At 43.8% G+C, this 13,149-nt stretch overlaps 1 long non-coding RNA gene across 1 annotated transcript in view; it reads left to right on the top strand.

Moving 5' to 3' along the window:
* LOC130151658 (uncharacterized) overlaps positions 1 to 13,149 on the top strand; it is a 63,003-nt gene that overhangs the window by 17,964 nt on the left and 31,890 nt on the right. The window contains exon 4 of the long non-coding RNA XR_008822661.1: positions 8,086 to 8,286. This is a non-coding gene — a long non-coding RNA (uncharacterized LOC130151658). The remainder of the gene's footprint in view (positions 1 to 8,085; positions 8,287 to 13,149) is intronic.

The following is a 13,149-nucleotide window of genomic DNA, read 5'->3' as shown; positions in this document are numbered from 1 at the left end:
TTAACTGTAACCGAATTAACCACAGTCAACACTGCAACAGTGTCAAAGACCATTGGCTAAAAGCCTAATCAGAAAACATTTTACAGCTGAGTAATAAAGCAGAGTAAATACTGCTTTGATAACTACTGTCATTACTTGTGATATTACACTGAGCAGTATTTTGACTTCAGAGGGTTGCTGGCTGGATGAGTCATGTTGGGATTTGATGTGAGCATGATAATCCCATCGGGGATCTATCAGTTGGGGCAGAGCAATGCCCTGGAGTTCCAAAAGACATCCAAGTTGGCCTGCTCAAGGCCCAGCAGTGTTTTTATGAAGGGAGATGAAGCTGGGGAAGTTGGAAGAATCCCATTTGCCTTCATATTTGACAAGACAAATAACTGGGATTGTGCTTGGAAGTGGCGAAAGAAAGCTCTGCAGGGATTGTGGGCTCATTCTAGCTGAAAACAAATTTTTTTTTAGAAAAGTGAGGGATGCAATCAAAGTCAGAGGTTGGGTTTGTTCCACTAAAATTGGGTTGCAGTCCCTGCTCGCTTGAGGAACTTTATTGATGTGAGTAGTCCCATTGAGAGTATGAGTATTTATGTAGCTGAGAGAAGCTAATGAAATGAACTCAAGTGAAAAAAGGATTGTTCACATGCCCAAGAATTGTATGACGAGGGCCCTAATCCAACCATTGTGGTTTAGGGATTTGCAAAATTACTTATTTTTGCTGTTGCATCTATGTCAATTTTGCTAACTCCTTGCACATTCCAGGCCCTCTCCTGAAATCTACCTTGTTTGCTCTGAATTTCTCCTTCCAGAACAGTCATAGCAACATACTGACCTAATTTTTCAGGTTGTGCAGCTGTGTACTCACTATTTTAAGAGATAAATGAGTAACAGTCTCTCCATTCTCTGGTGTAAATTGACCAAAGCCTCTTCATGTCAATGTAGCAACATGAAGCTGTGAAAACTGAAAGCCTGAGGCTAAACATTAGCTGCAAAAAGAAATGGTATCCATTGCATAGTACTTCTAAAAATATTGTCAACGTACAGCATTTTCAGGTAGAAATGGTGATCTAGTTAGAGAAAGAACTATGGCTCTGATGAAAGGACCTTGTTGATAATGTTCGCTGGAGTGTCGCAATACAGATCTTACGATGGCCAAGGTCATCACACTGCTCAAGCTGATTTTTCTCAGAAGGGATGTTTTCTGCCTTTTCAGCTGTTCATTTTTTATCAAGGTTATATTTTTTAAGGTGTCTGTACTCTTGCTGGCTGCTGGACAGCTGTATCACAAGGATTTCCCTCTGGTATAAAACACAGAGCTCTTCTGTATCAATGTGGAATGCAGTAGCAAATCACTGTACAGTGGCCCATAAGGATACCAGCTACCCTTATAAACTTTTTATAACTTAGGAAAATAAACATGTGGTTTCAGGGCTCTGCATAGTCAGTACTAGCTGACTTGGAGCTTGCTTTACAAAACTAAGAAAGAAAATATTGGTAGAGCTAATAAATTTCTGAGGGAATCAGCGAATAGTATTCTGAAAGCTCTGAAACATGTGATGGTTTATGGATAACTTTGTATTTTATCTCCTGGAGCATCATCCAAGTTGAGCACTAAAGTACAGTGTTCTCCATAACAACTGCTGTGATCTGGGAGCTCCTACGGGACACCAGCCTCACTGCAAGTTATCTATGGAAAGATCTGCTAATCCAGGGGATCCGATGTGCTCTCGGCAAGGCCAGCAGATAAGATTCTCTCGCTTAGGGAGAAAATACCTGGTCATAGCAACAGCAAGAAAGCAACCAGCTCTATGCAGATATCTGGTAACTCCTTTTATTTTAAATTACTTTTTTTTTCTTTAAAAAAAATATGTTAATTTAAAATTAGTAGCTGTTGGGGATGATCAGAACTGAAAGGTGGAGATTGTAATAATGGGTGTTTGCCACCTCTTTCCAGCATCCTGTAATCGTCGTTATTTTGCAGCCCCTCTCTCTAGATGCCCTGTAAGCCAATTCTCCCTTACAGGAAAAGTGTGCTTATGAGGGATCTTTGACACATGGCACGCAGAAAACAGGAATATGGGAAAAACTCACACCCAGATTGCTTGCCACCAACTGCACAAATTCTAAGAGTGAAAGAAGTAGAGAAAAATTCAAGTGGTTTCCAGATAAATGAAAATGTGGGAGGCTCTAACTCCCTATCATTTCCATAGCCTATGAAGTGCCATTACCAACACAGGCACTTCCAGTGCTGTGTGCTAAGCGGCAGTTTCAGAACCTGAAGTTGCATCTGACAAATCTGTTCTGAGCTGCAGCCTTTGCGCATGAAAGGACGAGCCATGCTGCGTGACGTTTGGGAGCCTTTCCTGGTGACTTCTTCACTTCTTCCATCAGGCAAATGTTGCAGTGTGTCCTGCTGTGACCTCCCCTGTGTCTTGGTGAGAAAACTTCTTGCAGATGGTGATATTTTGGTTTGGAGTCCAAGAGTGCTCACTCTGTGTGTGTTGACTGCTGGCTCTTGGTGGAGTGTCCCTGAGCTCCTTCCATACAACGCGTGTTAGGGCTGGACCCCAAGTCAAATGCATGTGGGGATCAGTCAGCTGAAGGATATTGTGGATGCAGGTTGTTTATTCTGCTTTCTGGATCCTCAGTCTGGGGTTTCCAATCCTAAATTTGCGATCCTATATCCAAACCTTCCTTTTTCTCAGGAACTACCCTTCAGTTTGTGACCCAGTCTTTTCAGACAAAGCACAGTGACATGTCTTGGACAAATTCTGAAACAATAACTGTGCCTCTTCTTGGCCCACCTGAAAGCCTGAGCTAACCAAAGGCATGAGCCTATCTCTTGAACACTCAAACACAGCCATGTCATACAGTCTACACTCAACTGTGCTGTGGCTCAGCTGTCAGATCTTTTAGGCCCCAGAGACAAGAATGGCAAGGAACCGCGGAGAAAAAAAAAAAATTACAGATGGGAAACTGAGGCACAGAAGTAAGTGACTCACATACAGGCAGACTGTGGCAGAGCCAGGAATAAATCATAGAAGTCTGATTCCCAGTTTAGTGCCTTAACCAAAAAATGACCCCTTCCTCACATCAGAGCATCCTTTATCACCCCAAGCTGAGGGCAGCAAGCAGTGGGGATGCAAGAGCTGGAGGTCACAGTAGTAAGAACATATGTTTGTTCCGTTTAGGTACTTCACTTCCTGATAAGTCCATTAAAGATACCAGTGTTTTCACCTGAAGGTGAAAGGTTCTGCATTCTCACTGTCAGTCCCTTGGGTCTCTGTATATTTCTTTTGAAAAGCCAAAGCAGGAGAGTTACAAGAAAAATAACATTCATTAAAAAAGTAATAATAAGAGAGCTACAGTACAACAAGGAGGTGAAATTAAGTTTGGATTTGTAGCCTGCAAATGGCTGTGTGAATGCTGAAACATTAACTCTGTTGTTTAGCTCAGATAAAATTGTTTTGGTGCCAGTAGAAAATACCTTTCTTCGGGAAGGTCTTCTGGGCTCTAATTTGGAAATTCCAAAAGACTCAAATGTATCCAGTTGTGCACTTGTAAAGAGGTGAGAGACCTGCCAATAAGTGATTTACAGTATGTTTTCCCATGTTTTACATTTTGGTAATTTCATGTTGCAACTCAATACTTAATAATGTAAAATCCAGCTCCTCCAACTAAGCCAGGAATGAACTCATGGAGGAGTGTCCCATAGGGAAGGGCATATACTACATTACGTGTCTGTGTGCCAGCACCGGAGATGCAAAAACAGCTCCGTGGAGGTTTGCCCTGTAAGGTCAGCCTCCAGAATTGAAAGGGTTGGCTGAATTCAACTTTTGCTACTGACTGCCTGCAGTTCCCAAGACATAGACATCACCACAGAGTCTGCCGAGGTCGGGCTGCTGAACCCTGGGCTCAGATGTGCCATTAGATGAAACTTCCCGTGAACTAAAATTCAAGAGAAACATGAAGGAAATTTGGAGGAAAGCTCCATTTGGAAAAGCTGCTTTGAGTGCAGTGCCTGCGTGAGCATGATCTGCAGAGCACAGATCTACATCTGAACCATGAGACGGGGTATGAATTGGCACCTTGAGGTGAATGTCCCCAAGGTCATGGATCTGCACAACAGCTTGTGCCTTGCTACAAGACAGGAGAGCACGTTTCAGGCACATCTTTGATTTTAAGATGCATAGACATGGTGCAAAAAGTAACACAAAATAATGTCAAGGCCAGAGAAAATGTGTTGCAGTGGAGGACTTAAAAGAGCCTGGTCTGTTAAGTTTGTGAAAAGCACAGTTGTGAGGTGGTTTCCTTATGCCAGGTGATTTATCTTCGTAGACATAAAATAGCAGTACTGAAGATCTGGTCAAGTACACAGAGACATAACGAAAGTTGGTAACAGAAGCTGCACCTGAACTTATATCCTGATGAGAAATAAGGCCCACATTTTTAGCGGTTGGGATGATTAATCGTTAGGAACAACTATCAGTGCGAGTAGGGTATTTTTCATCTCACTGGTCCTTTTAATCAATCCTGAAAAAAATGGTCTACTTGAACGCATGTCACAGCAAATCGAGTGGAGGGTCATCTTTAAGGGTCTGTGTTAAGTAAATAGTTTCTTCTGGGCCTAGACTGTATGGATTTACTGCTCCTTCTGAAGCCTGGAAGACATACACTAGACTTTTCTTAGGAAAACCTGTGTGTGAAGGACGTAATTTTGCCAGCGTTCATGCTGTGTGAAATCCTGAGGGTACCCAAACCTCTCTGCTCCTCTGTTGTCTAGCTTGCCTGACTTATGCAAAAGACTGAAGCCACTGGAGATGATGACGCTTTTGTGACATCATCAAATATGTCACTATCACTACAGAACCGAAATGAAAATAGCTGGAGATTTGGTAACAAATTACAGGCTGCTAGGACAAGAACTGGTTGCACAGGCTACAAAGTCTCAGCAAGGAAAGGAAACAAGTCAGATACGGGATATTATTCTTGGTCTGCCACTACCTTACTGCAACATCTTCTGTTTGACCAATCCAACCTGTATCGGGACAAATTCATCACAGCACAGAAATCTGTACTAGAACCAGTGTTTCCAGCCAGACTGGGCTCAGCTAGAAGGAAAGAAAGAAAATAAAAGAAGGAAAGACCCGGAGCTCTGATTAAGTTTATCATTCAAGAGTCAGAGAAGACAATTAAATTGTTGCTTGTGTTCAACGACTGCTAAATAATTTTCTTTGTCTGGGAAAATTTCAAATGAACCTCTGGCCCTTCCAGATCCTAACCTGACTTGTGCTGTTGCCATAGTTCAGCCATGCTGGAAACGTCTGTCATATGAATGTAGTATTTGGGTTCCCTAAGCTGTTGAGTGTTGTAGCCCCGTGGTGTGACAGCACTATGCCAAGGTGCTGCCCTGACATTCTAGACAATAAGGTGCAAGAGCACTACTAGCTAGCACTAGCCCATCACCTTCTGTTTACATCTCTCAGAGAACATTTTAGGCAGGTTGATCTTATTTATCCCTGTTTTGCTGTGGACAAAACCAAGTTGCAAGGATTTGTCCAAGGCCAGACTGCAAATCAAAAAGAGACCGAAACAGCCTTTTCAGTTCTGACCTCTATGGTCAGTATTTTTGGGCTTAGCCGTATCACAGTCATGCAGCTTAATGTTAACTTCTTAAGCTACCACCTGGTTATTTCTGGTTCATCCTCACAGTGATCTTGCTGTTCCCCAGCCCTGTCACCTAGTGGATTCCCATCCCATTAGGCAACAACAGATCTGACATTGCCAAAGAACTAATGCATATGTGATGGTAGGGAAGAAGTAATTTTGGGATGCAGTAACAGTGTTCTGCAAGTGAAACTTCTTTATCGTGGCAGGGGTTGGTGCTCACTCCCCAGATCTCTGATTTGGAGCTACAACATGGACGAGGCCTCTGCTCTGCTGAAGACTCTTGTCTGTGCAGCTAAGTGAAACAGGTCAAGGCGACGTGCTTTGCATCTGAGTATGAGGAAGAACTTCTTTCCTCTGAGGGTGACGGAGCACTGGAACAGGCTGCCCAGAGAGGCTGTGGAGCCTCCTACTCTGGAAAGGTTCAAAACCCACCTGAATGCAACTCTGTGCAACCAGCTCTCGGTGATCCTGCTTTAGCAGGGGGTTGGACTAGGTGATTTCCAGAGGTCCCTTCCAACCCTGACCATTCCTTCATTCTGTGATTCACGTCCATCCCACTCCCTGCTAGAGCCAGTTCAACAGCGTGGCTGTGACAAAATTGTTTATTACTAGTAGTCCCTTGCTCGTGGCCATGGACTATGCTATCATTTTAAACCAAGATGATCTTGACACGTTCTTGAGCTCATAGTTTGGCACTGTCTTATTTACACCTTGCCTATATGACTCTATGAAATTAGTATTGCAGCTCTGCCTTTCTCCCATTTTTCCTGTCTTTTCAACTGATTTGTCCAGTCCTCCAGAGGAAAGGTCTCCCAGTCAACAGATATACACAGATGTACCTGCGGTTTCAACTGCATCCTGTGGCAGGTGCTGTTTGAGGGCATTTCTATCCCAGCAGCAGAACATGAGAAGGTGAATTAAGTGATACCACCTTGGACTCCAGGAGCTCTCCGTGGAGTTCAGGATCTGGGCAGAGCTTACTCAGCAAGGGAGTTTAAAATTGCGTTTTGGCTAAGAAAGCAAACCCTTCAGCGTCAATCGGGAAATTGTATTTTTGATTTATTTTGTTTAGATAAGGGTTAAGACGCCCAATTGAGAGCCCCTTTATGCTGTGATGTGGGTGGAAGTTTGTTCAGCCACTGAGACAGACCAGTTGCGCCCTTCCCCTCTCCACTTCACCCCCCCCCCCCCCAACTTTCTCTCACCATGTTTTTTCTGAAACATATGGGCCTAATTCAGGTTAAAGACTAAAAAGTTTGCACAGTGCTGGTTAAAAATTATGGCTTCTTATAATGAAATCTTTGTCAATGGAAACTTGAAATAGCAGCTTGGGTTGTGACTTATGGGGAGACCGATGATGGAAATCAATTAATCATCCCACTTCCCAAAATCTGAACAGGAGGGCACACTTGAATCAGAAAGGGGCTCCGGTTTATGAGCTACTTGGACAGCTTTGAGACTTTCACTGAAACCCCCAGGAGCATGAGTGGGAACAAATATGTTAAGGCTGAATGTTTTTCTTGGGGAAGAAGAACAGCAATATAGATTCTCTGTTGAGGAACATTTGCTGGGGTTTTTTTGGGGGGTGGGCTTTTCTTGCACTAGGGGCAAGCACTTCGCAATCTTGAGCAGTAAGGTCTTAATTTTTAATAAAGGCCCATTGAGTAATTTTATTGAGGTCTTCTTATTCTTCCCAGGGGGTAGTCAGCAGGGAGCTGTATGTTACCTGTGCTGGGCCAGCTTGGTGGTGCACATCACCTCTGTGGCTGCAAGTCCTGGCAGGGCCCTGCAGCTGCTTGCTGTGAAACCAAAAAGAGTGGTAAAAAACATGGGATCTCCTTCAGGAATGTGCGAGACGTCATACGTCTGGGACCTTAGCAAGGCAGAGGGCAAATTTATGTGAGGTCCAGATCCAGACTGGAGCCCACCATTTCAGTAGCCTGGGGCTTCGATTATACTGTTCCACATCTGCTTATTAAAAGAAACCATACCATAATTAGAGCAATACATGTAATGGATTCTCTGGTTCAAAGGGTGAATTAAAGTGTTGGGGGGACAGGGGCATTGGTTTGGATAGGACCAGATCTGGAAGAGGGAGTATCAGTCTGGGTCATCTTAAAATGTTTCACTTGACCTGAAATGACATATTTTTCCTTTTCTGGAATTGCTTAACCCCTTTTTTCTTTCTCTTTATATGTCAGAACTTGGAAAACTTGGTTTAAATGATTTTAAAAATTCACCCATCCACACACCCTGAAACAGCAAAACAAGAAATCATGTAACAGATACTCCCAAAGCTATTTTATTAGCATTCCATGTATATTTCATACTCTTATCTTGCCATAGGAAGGGATACTTGCCTGTATAATTATGCTGTAATAGTCCAAACTAATGTGAATCAACCACATTATTCTCTTTCAGAGTATCCCAAATTTTTGGAGCTGCTGCAGTGGAGTTCAGTTCCCCCAACTTTGCTTTAAAGGGGAACAGCCACCCTCAAGTCCCCACTTCTTTGATACAAGCAAGGCAGATGATTTGGGCAGTCAAGAGGAGGAAAGGACAAGGAACTGGAGGAGGACTGGAGCAAAGGAGCCTGGAGAAATTTCACAGTTTGGCGCAAGGGTGATTTCCTTTGTCATCCTGCTTGCTTCCTGCCAGTGGGTTGACTTTAATGAATAATGGGAGATGAATGATAATTTTGGTTTCTGCCTGGAGTGGGAACAGCTGACAAAGCGTTTAATGGAAGCTGACAGTTAAGTACCCAGCCGCAGCAGTAAAGTGTCAGACAAAGCATATGAAAATAAACAGCCCAAATGAAAGCTATTTCTGAGCAGATTGCTGGCACACTTTCCCAACCCCAGGCAGGTTATCTGAGATGGTAATTGCTGCCAAAAAATTCCTCCTCCTCCTTTTTTTTTCTTCTTTTTTTTTTAAATATACCTTATGAGACTTACCTCAAGGGACCATAGAGCATATTTATGGATACGCTTAACTTCAAAATAAGCAAAATCAATACCAGAAAAAGCAGAGCTGTTTTATGGAGCTTATACTAAGTTTGTTTGCATGTTTAAAAAAGTTGGTCGCTTAATAGCAGCTCATATATAGTATCTGCTTCTATATATGTGTATTTATATATTTAAGAGCTAGAGGCTGGGGTTAGCTAAAGACTTGAAGGAAGTGCCCAGTTGTCACTGCCTTTCTATATGAGCCCTAGCCAAAATGGTCTGGGGACATGAGGAACTGCTCCAAAAGGGTCAGAATGAACATACAGCCAAGATTTCCATCCAGTATTTACGCACTAAAAACCTTGCCATCGTGAGCTGTGCTTTGACATCTTTTTTGCCCACAGTGCACATTAGTTCTGCTTGTGTTGCTTTAAGCCTTGCAGAACAGTTAATCAAAGCCGATGCAGATTATTGAATGTTGCCTTGTGTTTTAAAATAGGTTCATTGGCTTTGTGGCCAGAAGGGACTGCTATGATCATCTCCTCTGACCTCCTGCATATAACACAAGCATGGGATAAGTACTATTATATGAGGGTTAATGTACACAGTGCCTACATTTATTAGCTTTCTACTTCATTTATTAGCTTAGCTGTGAGAGCAGGTGACTGAGAGTCAGCATTCCTGGTCCCACTCTTGGCCAAAATGGGCTGTAGAATGGTTATAATAATATTTCCCTATCTGTGATGCTTAACTGATTCCTGCACAGAAAAGGCAACAAGCTTGTGGTGACTTAACAGTTACTGCAAAGAATAATCCTGTTACAGCAAAAATAATAATCTAAATACAAAAACCAATCCCCTCCCGAAATCCAGGCTTACACAAAGATTAAAAAAAAAATACTTGAAATTCTGAAATCTTGGCTGCATAAACCTAAATGTTTTAAAACAGTGGAGTATGCATTTTCCATTTCCAAGCTTGACTTTGACCCCACATACTTCTGTTCCATTGGTGTGATTCATCTGTAGATACAAGGATTGCATAATTCATCACAGATCTTTACCATAGATATAATTACAGTAAATCCTTTAGCCTGAACAGCGTGAAGCTTCCTCTAAGGTGAGCACAAGAGCTACTTGTAGGTGGTGCTGCTCTGGTGTGGTTTGAAAAATGGTAGCTACATGTTTTGTGGTGACACCTGCAATGGAAATACCCAACAGAGCACTGCTGTGAAATGTCTAAGGAGACAGAGAGGCAGCGAGCTGTGGCACCACGCCCTTGAGGGAAGGCACTGGTGTCGGTTAGTGGACTGAAAGCCAGAGGTGGGAAGCGGTTTCCTAGCCATGTATCATCAATCTGTATTTTCCCCTTCCGCTTTGGAAATTAATATGGCACATGAGATTGCAGTTCTCTGGTTCATTGTAGAAGTGTTGGGGACAACTGGCTCTACAGCTGTGGCCATTGACTGTGTTTCTATGTCTGTAAACTGATTTGCTAGTTTAATGTTTTAAAGTGTTTTATTATGATTACTTTTTGATAGGTTGATCTTCAAAAGCATAACTTTCTCTGAGCTGTTTTTATGGGGAGTTTCCTAGAGGTGAAGGGCTACTAAACCCAGCCCTGTTTATACCTTAGCCCCTTCAGCTCATTCTGTAGTCTCTCTGCAGGCAAAAGACTCCTGCAGGAGTTAAAGCTGGTAAAGGTAAAGGCCTGAAAGGACAATAAGATCGTTTGACCTGAGTTCTGGAATATCTGAAGCCATCAAATTACATCCAGATCTGCTGCTATAAGCCCAATATATTGTGTTTCACTAAACCAGGTTTTCCAGGAAGACATCCTCTTTTTGGTTTGAAGACATTAAGAGATGGAGAATACACCACTTCCCTTTGGTGGTTTGTGCCAGTGGTTAACCACAGTCACTGTTAGAAATTTGTACCTTATTTCTAATTGGAATTTCCCTGGCTTTCAGGTCTTGTTGTGCTTTGCCGTTTTTGACTACAGAACCTTTAATATCTGGTATTTCTTCACTCAGAGGTATTAATGTGTTACAATCATATCATCTCTTTCAGTCTCCTTGTCACTGAGCTCAGCAGGTTGGGCTCTTGGGGTGGAATTTGCTCCAAGTGGATTGGTTCTTTGGCATCTAATGTTGAAGGCATCTCTGTGTTTGTCTTGGAGTTTCTTCAAAACTTCAGTCACACATATGCTCAGAAGTGCCTGTTCTGGCATGTGGCACAATGCCAGGTTTAAGCAGTGGGATTTCTGTACTCTGCTGGAGGAGTCCAAACCAGTTAAATGTGAGATTGGTGCCCACCTTTGGCACGGCAGCCTAAGGGGCAAATCGCATACCTTGAAAATGGAAAACCTGGATTCTTGGCTTGAGGGGACTAAACCTCATCTCCCATATCCTAGGAATATCACCAAGCATTGGGCTGTGGAGGAGCTCAATGTTCCTCTCTTGCATAAGTAACTAGGGGAGCATGGTCTGGCAGAGACCAAGCAGAGCAGACTGTGCTAAGCATGGACTGACACTTCCCAGGGTTACTCTTCCAAAATCCAACAGTTTATGGCTCAAGAAGTTGCTGTCTTTTTGTTTTAGTAATGCAGATGGGATTTCTTTTCCATGTAATTGTCCAATCTCTCCTTGACTTGAACTTTCAGCATCCACAGCATTGTGTTGGCAAGCCTTACAGCTTAGCTGTGTGTCTTCTGGAAAAAAAAAAAAAACACACCACCTCCTGTTCTTTCTTTGGGGTTTGCCAACTGCTAGCTTTAATATTCCATCATTTTTGTATTGGAATAGACAGGGAACAATTAAGCCCACTCACTTTCTCCATGTCACTCATTTTATACAACTGTATAAATATCCCCTCAGTTGCTGAAGTTTGAAGGTTCTTCACATTTTTTGATCCTTCTTGCCATTGTCCTCTCATCTGTTATAACCTGTCTGAAAACACAATATTCAGGATGCAGGTGTGTCATGGATTTGTATTACTGTTTTAACAGAGTCAGATAATGTTTCTCTACTCCTCATAATTCCTAACATCCAGTTTACTTTGTTGTGTGTTACTAAGAATTCAGCGTCCATCTGAGCTGTCTGATGGGGTTCATTTCTGATCTCATTTGCCATCATTCTATATGTGAAGTTAGAGTGGTTTTCTCCCATTGTGCACAAAGGCAAATCACTGCCTTTATCTGTGTCCAGTTTCATCTGCTGGTTTAACACTCCATCTCTCAGTGTATTGAGCTCCTTCTGCAGTTCTTCACTGACAAGCTTGTCTGTTCCGACCTACCATGTCATCAGTGAATGTGAGCCAAGCCCAGAGAGTGGTGGTGGAGCAATGTTCCCCAGGGATCAGCGCTGGGGCCAGTTCTGTTTAATATCTTTATCAATGATCTGGACGAGGGGATTGAGTGCACCCTCAGTCAGTTTGCAGGGGACACCAAGTTGTTGGGGAGTGTTGACCCACTGTAGGGCAGGCAGGCTCTAAAGAGGGATCTGGGCAGGCTGGACCGATGGGCCGAGGCTGATTGCATGAGGTTCAACAAGGCTCAGTGCTGAGTCCTGCCCCTGGGTCACAGCAACCCCAGGCAGTGCTACAGGCTGGGGGCAGGGGGCTGGGAAGGTGCCTGGTGGGAAAGGGCCTGGGGGTGCTGGTCAGCAGCCGGCTGGGCATGAGCCAGCTGTGTGCCCAGGTGGCCCAGGTGGCCATCAGCATCCTGGCTGGTATCCAAAAGAGTGTGGCCATCAGGAGCAGGGCAGTGCCCGTCCCCCTGCGCTGGGCACTGGTGAGGCCGCCCCTGGACCCCTGTGTTCAGCTTTGGGCCCCTCACTGCAGGGGGACGTGGAGGGGCTGGAGCGTGTCCAGAGCCGGGCAGGGGGCTGGGGCAGGGGCTGGGGCACAGGGCTGATGAGGAGCGGCTGAGGGACCTGGGGGGGTTCAGCCTGGGAAGAGGAGGCTCAGGGGGGACCTTATCGCTCTCTACAGCTGCCTGAGAGGGGATTGTAGGCAGGTGGGGGTTTGTCTTTTCTCCCAGATAACAAGTGACAGGATGAGAGGAAAGGTCCCCAAGTTACACCACGGGATGTTTAGATTGGATATTAGGAAAATTTCTTCATGGAAAGGGTGATCAAGCATTGGGACAAACTGCCCAGGGAGGTGGTGGGATCACCATCCCTGGAACTGTTCAAAAAACATGTAGATGTGGTGCTTAGGAATGTGGTTTAGTGGTGGGCTTGGCAGTTCTGGGTTAATGGTTGGACCGGATGATCTTAAAGGTCTTTTCTATGATTCTATAATGTGACCACCTAACTTTAATTTCCTTTTCAAGTTCAGTTATAAATCTGTTGCCATCATAGGTCTCTATGGCATTTGCTGGTTACCCTCCTCCCCAGTGAAAATTCCTACCATTTCCTCATACGTATTATCCATTCCACCTACCGTTATCCATACAAGGATCTTCAATTGATTATTTTCTTAAAAGCCTTGGGCTGAGAAGGGCCTCCAGTTCTCACCAAGTTTTTCATGCTCTGCTGTTGCTT

This window comes from Falco biarmicus, chromosome 6 (genome assembly GCF_023638135.1).
Source record: "Falco biarmicus isolate bFalBia1 chromosome 6, bFalBia1.pri, whole genome shotgun sequence".
In the NCBI taxonomy this organism is placed as follows: Eukaryota; Metazoa; Chordata; class Aves; order Falconiformes; family Falconidae; genus Falco; species Falco biarmicus.
Note: the sequence above shows the minus strand (reverse complement) of the source record. Positions and strands in the feature narration are given on the sequence as shown.